General features: G+C 38.6%; 2 non-coding genes across 2 annotated transcripts; both read right to left on the bottom strand.

Moving 5' to 3' along the window:
- Positions 1–242: 242 nt before the first annotated feature.
- Positions 243–314, bottom strand: Trnam-cau. Its single transcript has one exon. It is a non-coding gene; the product is annotated as a tRNA-Met (tRNA).
- Positions 315–2,308: 1,994 nt separating this feature from the next.
- Positions 2,309–2,380, bottom strand: Trnam-cau. The gene has a single exon. It is a non-coding gene; the product is annotated as a tRNA-Met (tRNA).
- Between the last annotated feature and the right edge of the window lie 9,297 nt (positions 2,381–11,677).

Raw genomic sequence — 11,677 nt, 5'->3', positions numbered from 1 at the left:
AGGGAGGCGCACGTGGAGAATGGAGACGACGGCTCCACCTAATCGCGTTTCCTCCACATCGGCAGTCGGCGCGAATTCGTCATTTCAATTAAATTAACGGAGGGCGTAGGTTGAGAGAGAACCTGCTTCAGAAGGAACGGCTGATCCGACGAATAAGGATCATTCGGTTTCAACTTCAATGAGGGCTTCTACTCAGATAGTATTGCGAAAACGGAGGTTTTTTTGAGGCTGGGAAAAAAATCTAGCAGAGCGTGGTTTCGATCCACGGACCTCTGGGTTATGGGCCCAGCACGCTTCCACTGCGCCACTCTGCTCCCACAAATACATTGAGGAAATATTTCATTGAGACTTGGATTGACTTTTACTCAATTAAATCCATGAATCCAATTCACCCATTGAATGCTCCAACCGAGGGTGTAAAATAAAGTGAAGTTGCTTGCCTAATGATAAAATTGCATCATGATCGAAATCACATCAGTTGCAAAATTATTACAGTTAAGACTCTAATTTACAAACAAATTTTTATCGACAGAATTTTTCCGTCCTTGATTTGTCGCTATCCAGTAGAAAAAATCTAAAGTATCGATTTTTTGTGATAAGGATCATCGTCACCCTCCAACAACTCACTGACGTTAAGCATAGTTTTCATCGATGAGAAGATGCTTAAATTTTTTTGTTAAGTGAAATCTATTAGGCTCTTTTATAAAGCATACGGCTTAGAAAAGAAAAATTTACATTCAATATCCTCATCATGACTGAATTTCAGGGACTTTATTTCGAAGTTGCGAAACAGAATTTTAAAGTTATGTATGAATTTCCATTATATCTCATTATCCTCATCATTTTGCTCACACTCAGAAACGAGAGATTATTCAGGATCCAGAAAAGAGGAATGAAAGTCTTGAATAACCTGAAAATATTCTATTCGTGTAAAAATTATTTCATAAAAGATAGAATACTAACTCTTCCCAGCATTTCTATGCATTTGTTAAAAATAACCCCCATTTGTACTCACCCTATTTAAATTGTCAAATATCTCACCTAATTATGACCCCAAGCCACCTTAAAAATGCTAATTGTGTACTGCAATAATAGATCATTTTATGAAAAACATTTAGTGCATAAATATTAATTTAATATCTCAATAAGGTACCAGATTCAATCAAAGTAATGGAAGATAGTAAAATAACAAAATGGCTAATCATATTATTTGTAAAAAAAAAACCTTTCTATCCACTAATTGAATTAAAATGGGATAAAATTGTTTTCACACTTAAATAATTTTCCTAGCCTCCGCACGCCAATTCTACCGTGTGTGTGTGTGCGTAATTTTTTTAATACATTATCGTAAATCGATTTCTGACTTACTTAGCAAAATTGAAGGTGAGCAATGATATTAATAGCACTATTGTATATCTCATGTAAAAGTGAAATTACTGCTTTTATTTATCAGCTAGACAATGACCTAGGTAGTACCTTATTGAGTATTTACACTGGAAAAGTGTAAAAATAATAATCAATAAAAATTAATTTAATTTCAGGGTGCATGATTGATCTCAACCGGACGGAATAGGATAGTTTCCTTCATCAAATAAAACGAAAGTCATTGATTGCGATTCGTTACCCACCATTACTGTATTCATAATATACAAATTATTTCGTTTTAGAAATACCGGTTTAGACGAATGGCAATGGTCCATTTTTATCCTCATTTGAAAACGGCCATATTGGCGCCCACGCGATGACACTCCACGTGACGTCACAGGGACCTAGTTTCCTTACGAGAAGATAGGAGTTATACATCGTCTGAGGTTACCAATGCATGCATGAGGCGACGAGCTCAGGGAAACATGTCTTAATAATCACTTATTAAAACTGGCTGAGGTCGGAAAGTTTTCTTCATTTGATAAGGTATTAATAATCCTTATTTAAGCCAAGCGCTACCAGCCAGCAGGGTACTCAGCTACCCGCTAGCAGCCTGCGTCGTATCAGCGCTCAACTCGCCTCAAGGTCACCTCACAGGGCGGCAGCGGAAACCAGAAATACGCCACACGGAGAGATTTCCCGGCATTCATACTTACGCGTCGCGTTTTCGCGCGCTTGAAATTTTTCACTTTTCATTTAATCGCGAAAAATAGATATCGTCATTAAAAAATTTTAAAGCGTGAAATACGTACTCCAGGAGTAATAATCTTTCGATTTAGGCAATAAAAAAATAAAAGGAAACCACCCTATTCGAGCCCGTGTCCTCTGGTTTGGCAAAGCACTGGATGATATTACTTCACCGCCACCGAGGTCGCAAAAAATCTAGCAGAGCGTGGTTTCGATCCACGGACCTCTGGGTTATGGGCCCAGCACGCTTCCACTGCGCCACTCTGCTTCTACGTTTAAATTACTCTTCTTCAACGAAAGGCTAAAATTAAACCTCCAGAGATTGTTGGCTGGATAATTGGTTCGAAAATTTTATATTCTGCAGCAGACCACTCGTTTAATGAAAGATCGGCGATTAATGAAAGCAGTAATTAATAATATTTCATTACCAAGAACGAGTACGAGAAAATAGTTTCCCATTTTAGATTCATAATCACATTCGTCCATAAAGAAGGAAATAAATAATGCTGGTTGAGAAGTTAAGAAGTTCTCAAACATAAGCTATTCATTGGCAATCCCACCTGAAGCCATTAAAAACAACGGTAGGTCATTAAACAGATTTGATTTATTACAGGGCATTCCAGGGTTAAAAGAAACGTTTTAGGCTATATGTTAGGGATGTCCAATACCACGTGATTAATACTGAGAATAATTTATTTTTTTACACTCGAAATGACTCCGATTCTTTTCTAGAAATAGCATACTAGTCTATTCTCAGAAATTCTTTCGCATGCAATGAATATCCTTATCCGTGAATGGTGGCATTTATTTAGCCCGTAATTGTCCAAAATACGCAGTTTTTACCAGCAGTCTTGCTACAAGAATTTAATTGTTGAACAAATGTATTTTTAGGAGATACAATCAAGAAATAAACCAAGGAGATATTTTGAACTTGAGAAAAGAGTATATCATCAATTAAAAAATAAATACGATTGCCTTTAAACTGTCGCATGGTCGCAAAATCAATGCTATATTTTAGTACATACTTTATATATAGAGAATAAAGAAACCGCCAATAGTTATTATCAGGTCTTTTTATGATATTTCTTGGAGTTTAGGTCAATTCTAAACTCCAAGAAACATCATCAAAAGTTATTAAACAAGGTCAAGAATAGAAGAGGAAAAGTATTAATAATACTTATTATCAGGTCGTAATCCGTGGTCATGCCCTATATAAGGGTACGGCGGCTTATGAAGGCTGTCGAGTCGGGTGGAAATCTTCAAATTACCCAAATAAAGAGTAGATTTCATAGATTTAAAATCAATATCATTATCTGCTTCTAAAGTCATAAATGGCATTACTATGATAATTACTTCGCTTATGTGCCAGATTTGATCGTGTATCAAGTCAACGGCGACTATTACTAGGCTACTAAAATGGGCTATCATTAACTCATCAACATCTCCTTAATACCCTACGAGCAACCTCTGGGGTGTTTGGCAAGGGGTGACAAAGCACTAGCATGGAAGATGATTCTCACATGCAAGTCACACGACCATAAAAATATTACGCATACGAATTAATTATATTTTCACATTCATTCAAAAGTAAAACTTGCCAACTTCTCATGAAGGCAATCTGCCTGTGAAGCTGGAACTCAAGGCCGCCGAAATAAAATAATTTAATCTACACATTTTTTCGCTGTGATGAATTAATTATTGTTAGCACATTGTAAAGGCCGTTTTACACGGTAAACGGAATTGCGAAATCCGTCGTACGTGCGAAGTCGCAATCAAAATTGCGTCGTGAAAGCGGTGAATTGCTAGGACACATGCGAGACGGCAAAATAGCCCCTGTTCTAATTTCGTTCATGCATTCGCGCAATTCCACGCCATTTTATAAATTAATGCAGCTCTAACCTACGCAATTCCGTGCCCCGTGTAAAACGGCCTTAAAGTAAAACTTGCCAACTTCTCATGAAGGCAATCTGCCTGTGAAGCTGGAACTCAAGGCCGCCGAAATAAAATAAGGCTGAATTAATTCTTGTAAACACATTGTAACGAAACAGTCTAAGGTGGTGCAGCAAGCAAGTACAGACAAGCAGGAACCCTGGATTCCCCGCACAGCAGACGGCGACCGTACTAGGAAAGGAGGAGGGGGTGTTCGAGCTCAGCAGGGACGTTTGCCGTATTCCTCGAAACGAGGCATTTAAAGGAGGCCAGGCTTTCTTCGAGACAAATGGCAGTCCCACGGGTCACATACAAGCGACCCAGGGAGCGCAGGAAAAACAGGAGCGATGGCCCATCAATGTCGAGTTGCATTCTGGCGCCGCTCGGCATTTTTTATACCTTCGCATCCTAGATATGGTGCATGCTTCCATTATACTTCATGAGAATGGCTCGATACCGGAATTTCGCCAGCTTTTTTTTATTTGTCATTATCGCTGTATGTTGACATAAAAATCCTTCCGCTTCTGAATTGAGAATATCTAAAATAAAGTTCTTTCATGACAGGATACACAAAGTGCGCTGGCATATACCTCTCAAACAAACTTTTTCACTTTACACGAAGATTGAGATCACAATATACAGAGAAACCATTCCCACGAGTTCAGGTTAATAAATTAGATAAGTTAGACTAAGATGCATATATCCTGAAGAATGTTGGAATTCACTTGGAATAAACGTTTCCAGCCGATACTTTACAGGTTTTGGATCCCAAAAGAACTTCAGTAATTCACGTTTTCTGTTAGTCGCCTTGTTTGCAACGCCACTACAATAAGTACAAAAATAAGTAGGCTGAATTTTCCGCATTAATCTTAAATCTGATTCAAATTTTCCGTAACCATTATTCGATATACTGCAACGACCACCTTAACATGACATTCCATCAAGTATGTAATAAATTATCAACAAGGAAGCCTTGACGTTAAATGTCTGTGAGGGCATAGGCTAAAATAGCTTTCCGCTCAGCAATTTTTTATGATTTTTCTCAATATTTTATCAGCTATTAACACTAAAACTACATACCATGCTGTCTTCTGGAAGATAGTGTATTTATTTAAAACGGGAAACCATAACACATGTTTGCATGTTTGTCCAAGTGAACCGAAATTTTGACTTGTCATTCGTAAATATCTACCGCTGTACTGAAGATATGATTGCGAATAATTGCGTGGAGTGACAATAAATCAAAGTTGGACCCGCACCCACATCCGCGTGCAATGCCCACCTTCCCTATTGACGCCACTTACTCTAAAGAGGCACACCACAAATTTTATCTTCATTGATCATATCAAATATAACATTCTCGGCGATGCAAAACGATATTTCATGACTCTAATAGGTGGGTTTCCTATTTATTTTTTAATGCCTAAATCGAAAGATTATAACTCCTGGATTACGTATTTCACGCTTTTAGATTTTTAAATGACGATATTTATTTTTCACGATTAAATGAAAAGTGAAAATTTTCAAGAGCGCGAAAACGTGACGGGTAAGTATGAATGCTGGGAAAACTCCCGTGTGACGTCGTTCTGGTTCCGGCTGCCGCTGCGTGAGGCCACCTTGGTGCGAGGCTATGAGCGCTGATACAATGCAGGCTGCCAGCAGGTAGTAGAGTACTCTGCTAGCAGATAGCGTTTGGCTTAAATAAGGATTACTAATACCCTATCAAACGAAGGAAACTTTCCGACCTTAGCCAGTTTAAATAGGTGATTATTAAGACATGTTTCCCTGAGCTCTGTGCCATATGCATGCATTAGTAATCACAGACCATGTAAAACTCCTGACTAATCGTATAGGATTTAGATCCCTGTGACGTCACGTGGAGTGGCATCGCATGGGTACCAATCTGGCCTTTTTCAAATTAGGATAAAATTGACCATTGCCATTCGTCTAAACTGAGATATCTAAAACCAAATAATTTGTATATTATGAATACACTGATGGTGGGTAACGAATCGCAATCAATGCCTTTCGGTTTCTTTGATGAAGGAAACTACCCTGTTGTAAGTTGGAGGAGTGGCCTCAGTTAGCTGAGAGCGTTTTCCTTATAGATGGGATGAGGGGCTCTTGCGTCGTGGAGGGCTGTGTAGCATTTTCACGGATCACTTCCCAAGGCACCATCTGCCGATGACCTCCACGGAGGGACACGGGTCTCTCCTCTCCCGAGCAGTAACTGAATGGACTGGCAGCGAGGGAGGGGGATGGTGGGTCGGTTTGGAGGAAAGAGACGCGGAAGGAGAACGGAAACGGGAATAGAATTGAATGGGATCACGTGACGGCCTTTGCCGAAGGACAACGCACAAATTTCCTGCACGATGCTCACGAGAATGGGTTATTTGAAATTTATTTCTTTATTTATTTATTTATTTATTTATTTGTTTGTTTATTAATTTATTCATTTATTGAGTTATTTATTTATTTGTTTATTTATTTATTTCGATAACCCCCGAAAACAGCATAATGAGGCCTTTACATCGGGAGTTTAAACAATCAACAACAGACGATTACACATACCCATGTCTTGAAAGGGGCAACCTATCCAGGTGGGACTCGCAACCTTCGGCATGGTAGGCGAGGACTTATCCCCGCCGCCACCGTGGCCGATTTATTTAAAGCCCTGTGTGATTTTATGATAGTAGGTAAAGATTATTTGATACATCCCAGTGGCATAACTAAGAATATGCTTCCGAGGGGTTGGAATGGCCTAGGTTGGCGATCCCTCTCCCAGGTAACGGGGGGTCCGGGAAAAATTTCGAAAAATGACTTGAGTGGAAATACATTTTACATCTTTTTGACACTAAAAATTTAACTTTAAGCAGATACAGTTATTAAATGTCAAAATTAGACAATAGTTAATTTTTTTTATTTCTCCGAGGCTTTGGGGGTGGGGGGGATCTATCCCCTCATCCACCCATAGTTACGCCACTGATACATCCAATGACCTACGGGATCTTCGTCGAGGGTAATGCCTCTGCTTATGAGTAGTAGAGAAAACGTATCTACTTTATCACAGCTGAAAGTTCAATCCATGGAAACACAACTATACAAAGCCTTTATTTTGCGACTTTCAGCCTACTCGTATTATACTCTCGTCAAAATAATAATTTTTATGGCAACAATGGCAATCCTTCACTAACGAACTTTCCGTTTCGAAGATAAGAGTTTTCTTTAAGGGAAAGAGTGAAATTATAATCAATTAATAAATAATTAAGAGTTTTTCAGATTTTATGGTTAAATGCATTTAGTTGTCACAGTTTTTCTCGATTACATACAGAATTTTAACACGTCGTTAGCTAATCAGTGGTGAGCATTTGCTGCTCCACCATATGCCTGTTTATTAAAAATGAGAGTTTCACCATGCTTGGAATTGAAACATTTTTATTATATGTGTGTCATGAGGTAGTTAACCACATTGTATCAAATTATGATCAATTACAAAAATTTATTCTGAGCCAAATTGATGGTGAGTGTTTGACACGCAAGCACTACAAGGATTATTTAATACATCCAATGACCCACAGGATCTTCGTCGAGGTTTCTGCCTCTGCTGCAGTATATCAATAAAAGCAAAGCAAATAGCTAAAAATTCCAGCATTATACCAATAAAAGGGCATTGTCATCATTATATCAAGATAATTTTATCTACTTTGAAGACGTATTAACTATATCTTTGCTTAATGAATTCAAATGCCTTGTTGCCACTAAGGTATTTGTATTTATTCGAATTATAAGTCCTAAAATTGTTTTAAGCCACAAGTAGCAGTATGCCGAGTGGATGTGTTAAATACAGATTTAAATTAAGGAGTGAGTCATGTGTACTAACAAACAGACCAAGGTTAACATTATATAAACGTTTCCCGCTAAAATTAAAATAAATTAAATCACCAAATAAAATGTTACGACTTACCAAAGACTGGCTTTTCTAGTAAGAAATAATTGAAAATTTATTTTGATGTTATTTATTTAAAACACTCATGTATCATTTACTGCATTATTTTTTTTATTGGCATACATTTTGTCATTTGATGGTGGCTCAATTCTGATCTTATTACCTTGGAGACCAGCTAAGGCTCCTTCTCTTTCTTCTCTTGTATTCAGCTGTAAAATCAAAATGTAGGAGTAAATAAATTATTATTATATTATTATCTTTCCTTGATTTTTTCGCCCCAGTTGAGCATTAGTATGAGTATAGTTTCTAGTATTAAATAAATTTCACTATTTTTGAGAATGGACTTTCCTACCTATAATCTATGGTTTCATTCTTCGACACTGAAATTAGAAAAGAATAACTATCCAAGAAAGAGGTTTAACATACCTCAGAAGATGTGAGACCTGGTTTCAATAGAAACACACATCAATGTTGGGCACGGGGAACGTTAACCATCCCCGATTTCTAACGAGTGGGCAGGGCGAGAGAGGAAATTAGCATCCGAGCTGTTCAACGTGTCGTAAATTGAGTACTAACAACGGGGGACGCGTATAGTCACCGCAGGGGACGAGTCTCAGACTCTTCTGTTTTTCCCGCGGGGGAAAAAAAGTTAAACACCATAGGGAAGACGCCGGTGTCTGCGTAATATCCCCTCGTGAACGAGATATGTCCCCACATCCCCCCTCCGTCACTGCCACGAGAAAACGACTACCAGTGGCATAAACTTCCTTTCTTCCATCCCAATCCCTTTGGAATTCTTTCCAGTCTCCCGTTAAACTACCCCGATTCTTCAATGTTCAGGGTTCTCGTCGCCCCACTGAATCATCCTCGTACCCTGGTGCAGATCTCCAGAAAGTCACACAAGTCGCAGCGATACGAAGTTGTCATCCGAGTTGCAGTCGCTCATGTTTCCGACAACAGCGCTTTCCGCAGATGGATGCTCTGATATATAGAAGAGGTGCTAAAAAAATCTCTCACTATCAACAGTCTCACGTAGGTGATACGCTGAAAGAAACATCGAGGTCAAGTTCAAAGATTTCTCTAAAAGTGAGGCTTACCGACAGGAAATACCCCATGAGTTGATGAAACAGAAGGTACTAAACAAGGAGATATTGATCATTTCCTAAAAATATTGAACCATCATGGGCAACATTTAGTACAGTTATAATTGCTTAGTAAGTTAATAATGTATTCAATAATTGGGCGTCTAATACTTAAGAATAATTGTAATTTATTGTCAACATCGAATCACCGTAGAATTTGTTTAACCAATAACGAATGAGGAAATAAAAATTGCTAGCCATTTGCTGAGTTAATGATATACTTACAGAAATCCATTGCAACAGTAAATCACATCCTATATCGTCTGAAAGATGGAATTAATTAAAAGGGATATATACTGGTAGGTTAAAAATAAATGAAAACAAGTTGTAAGGCTTGGGATAATTAGCCAACCATCAGCACCCGAAATTTACTAATTTAATAATAATTTTGAAATATTAAAATAAACAATTATGACAAAAATTTTCTTAAACATGCCACCTAGTTAAAAAAAACAGCAACACTCAGTAGTTATTAAGATAAAGCTCTATTGCCTTTGATGATTTTTGTATCATTGCATGTGAGGCCGGATATGCAAAGAAAAAGGAAGAGAAAAATGGAAAGAAAATTAAAAGAAAAAGGAAGGAAACGACCAATCAACACAAACACATAGCTCCTTCAATTGGAATCGGGAAAATTTACTCCTCTCCAGGGTCCAAATGTAGATTGAGTACATATAGTTAACCCCATGATAAAAGATCCGAATTAGTACGTCCTTTTATTTTTTATTCGGAAAAAAAGCCTAGGAAAAATTTACTTCTGAAAATTTCCACATTTCATTATGAATTGTTTTGATAATAATATATGATATGATAAATAATAATATTGTCATAAATAATTAATTTTTAATGCGTTATTTAAACCGAAAAAAATCCCCATATATTCATAAACCTCCTCATATTCATAATCCTCAGATATTCGTAAACGGTATTTATTACAAAATTTCGGTAAGGAATTCACAGACACCGACCTACTCACAATCCTGGCGCCACCTATCCTCAGATTTTTCTAGTAGCACCCCAAACCATTTCGTGTGCATCCCGTAAAAGACCTCCGGCATCCCTTCGCCCCTCGCAATCCTCCCCCAAAAATACCCGCGTCATTCACCCTCGGCGACACCACTCTCCGTTTGAGAAGTTAAAGAGAGTGGGAGCAGCAAGGGGTGGACGAGAAAGATAGAGACGGAAGACGCGACGACGCATCTCACTTTGTCCACGTAGCACGTATCCTCAGCACTCGACCGACCCGAAACCAAGACGACCCCACGGAGACGCTCCCCATTCGACGCCGCCACGGGTTAGATGGGGTGGTTTCCTCCCCTACCCCGCGTTCTTCAAGAGTGGGATGAGGGCATGATGCACAAGCGCGGCTAACGGAAGGAGATGTTCTTTTAAGTTAATAGGGGGCCGTTTAACCTCTCCCCGATGCGAACTACAGCCTCCACCGGCCCACCCTCTCATATGCGCTCTTCTTACGCGGGGAGGAGGGGGTGGGGTGGACCGGAAGGGGGAATATATGGGGTGGGCAAGAGGGGATGCAGGGGGAGAGGTGAGAATGTGGGAAAGCAAGCGGGGGTGGCGGCTGAAAGGAGGGGAGGAAGGCTTTGGTATTTTTTTATGAGATGAAGACACGTTCGGCTCTCTCGCTAGGAATAGTACAGGCGAGAGAGGTGCGGGAGATCAAGGAGGAGAAGGACTTAGAAAGAGACGAGGGTGAGGACAATGGTGATGGAGCAATGGGGTGAAGTGTATAAACGCGTGGTTTACACTTTTCGTGCGACATAAATACGACCGAACGTAACTTAATTTCTTAAGATTTGATGCGATCATTTTTCGCAGGATGTGAGGTCAAAGAAGATGAATAGTCAACGTAAATTATAATATTCGAAGATCCAAGCGTGATGGAGTGGAATTTTACCATATTTAAATTAAATTTTGCAATTTTCCGCCGATATAAAATTTATTCCACTCAAGGTTTCGACGTTGCTATCTTGAATATGATGTATAAACATCGAAAAATTTTTTCCGTGAAAAATCACAAGATATTTATTTCAATACGTCACTAATAAACATAAAACCCAGAATAAATTACAGAATGTAGATTAACATAATCAGTTTCACTCAATTATGGCCCCAGCAGGACTTGCGCAAAACGTTTTTGACCATTTTTTTTCGAAAAGTCGATTTCGGAATACTCCTTAAAAATATATAAACCATAGTCATCATCATCGTCACAGTTCAACAATAGTAATATTGGTTTGATGCTGCTTTCCACTCTGTTATCTCATGACGTAGTACGATTTTTCACGTTCTTTTCGATGCTAATGAAAAAAAACTTCCAAATGTTTTAAACCTTTCGCTAAACTTTTAAACCTTTCGCTATTTTTTCGAGGTGCTCATTTTTATCTACAAAAACATGGTCGTTTAAACCTGAAGTAAGGAGATAAAAATAGACTTAAATTGTTCGGAATGAGACTATGGTGGAAAAAAGAGGTGGCACCCACACCAGACAGAAAGAAAAAAGAACGACGTATCGTTTACGGAATTTGGA

This window comes from Ischnura elegans, chromosome 2, assembly GCF_921293095.1.
Source record: "Ischnura elegans chromosome 2, ioIscEleg1.1, whole genome shotgun sequence".
NCBI lineage: Eukaryota > Metazoa > Arthropoda > Insecta > Odonata > Coenagrionidae > Ischnura > Ischnura elegans.
This window is presented reverse-complemented; position numbering and strand designations above follow the sequence as displayed.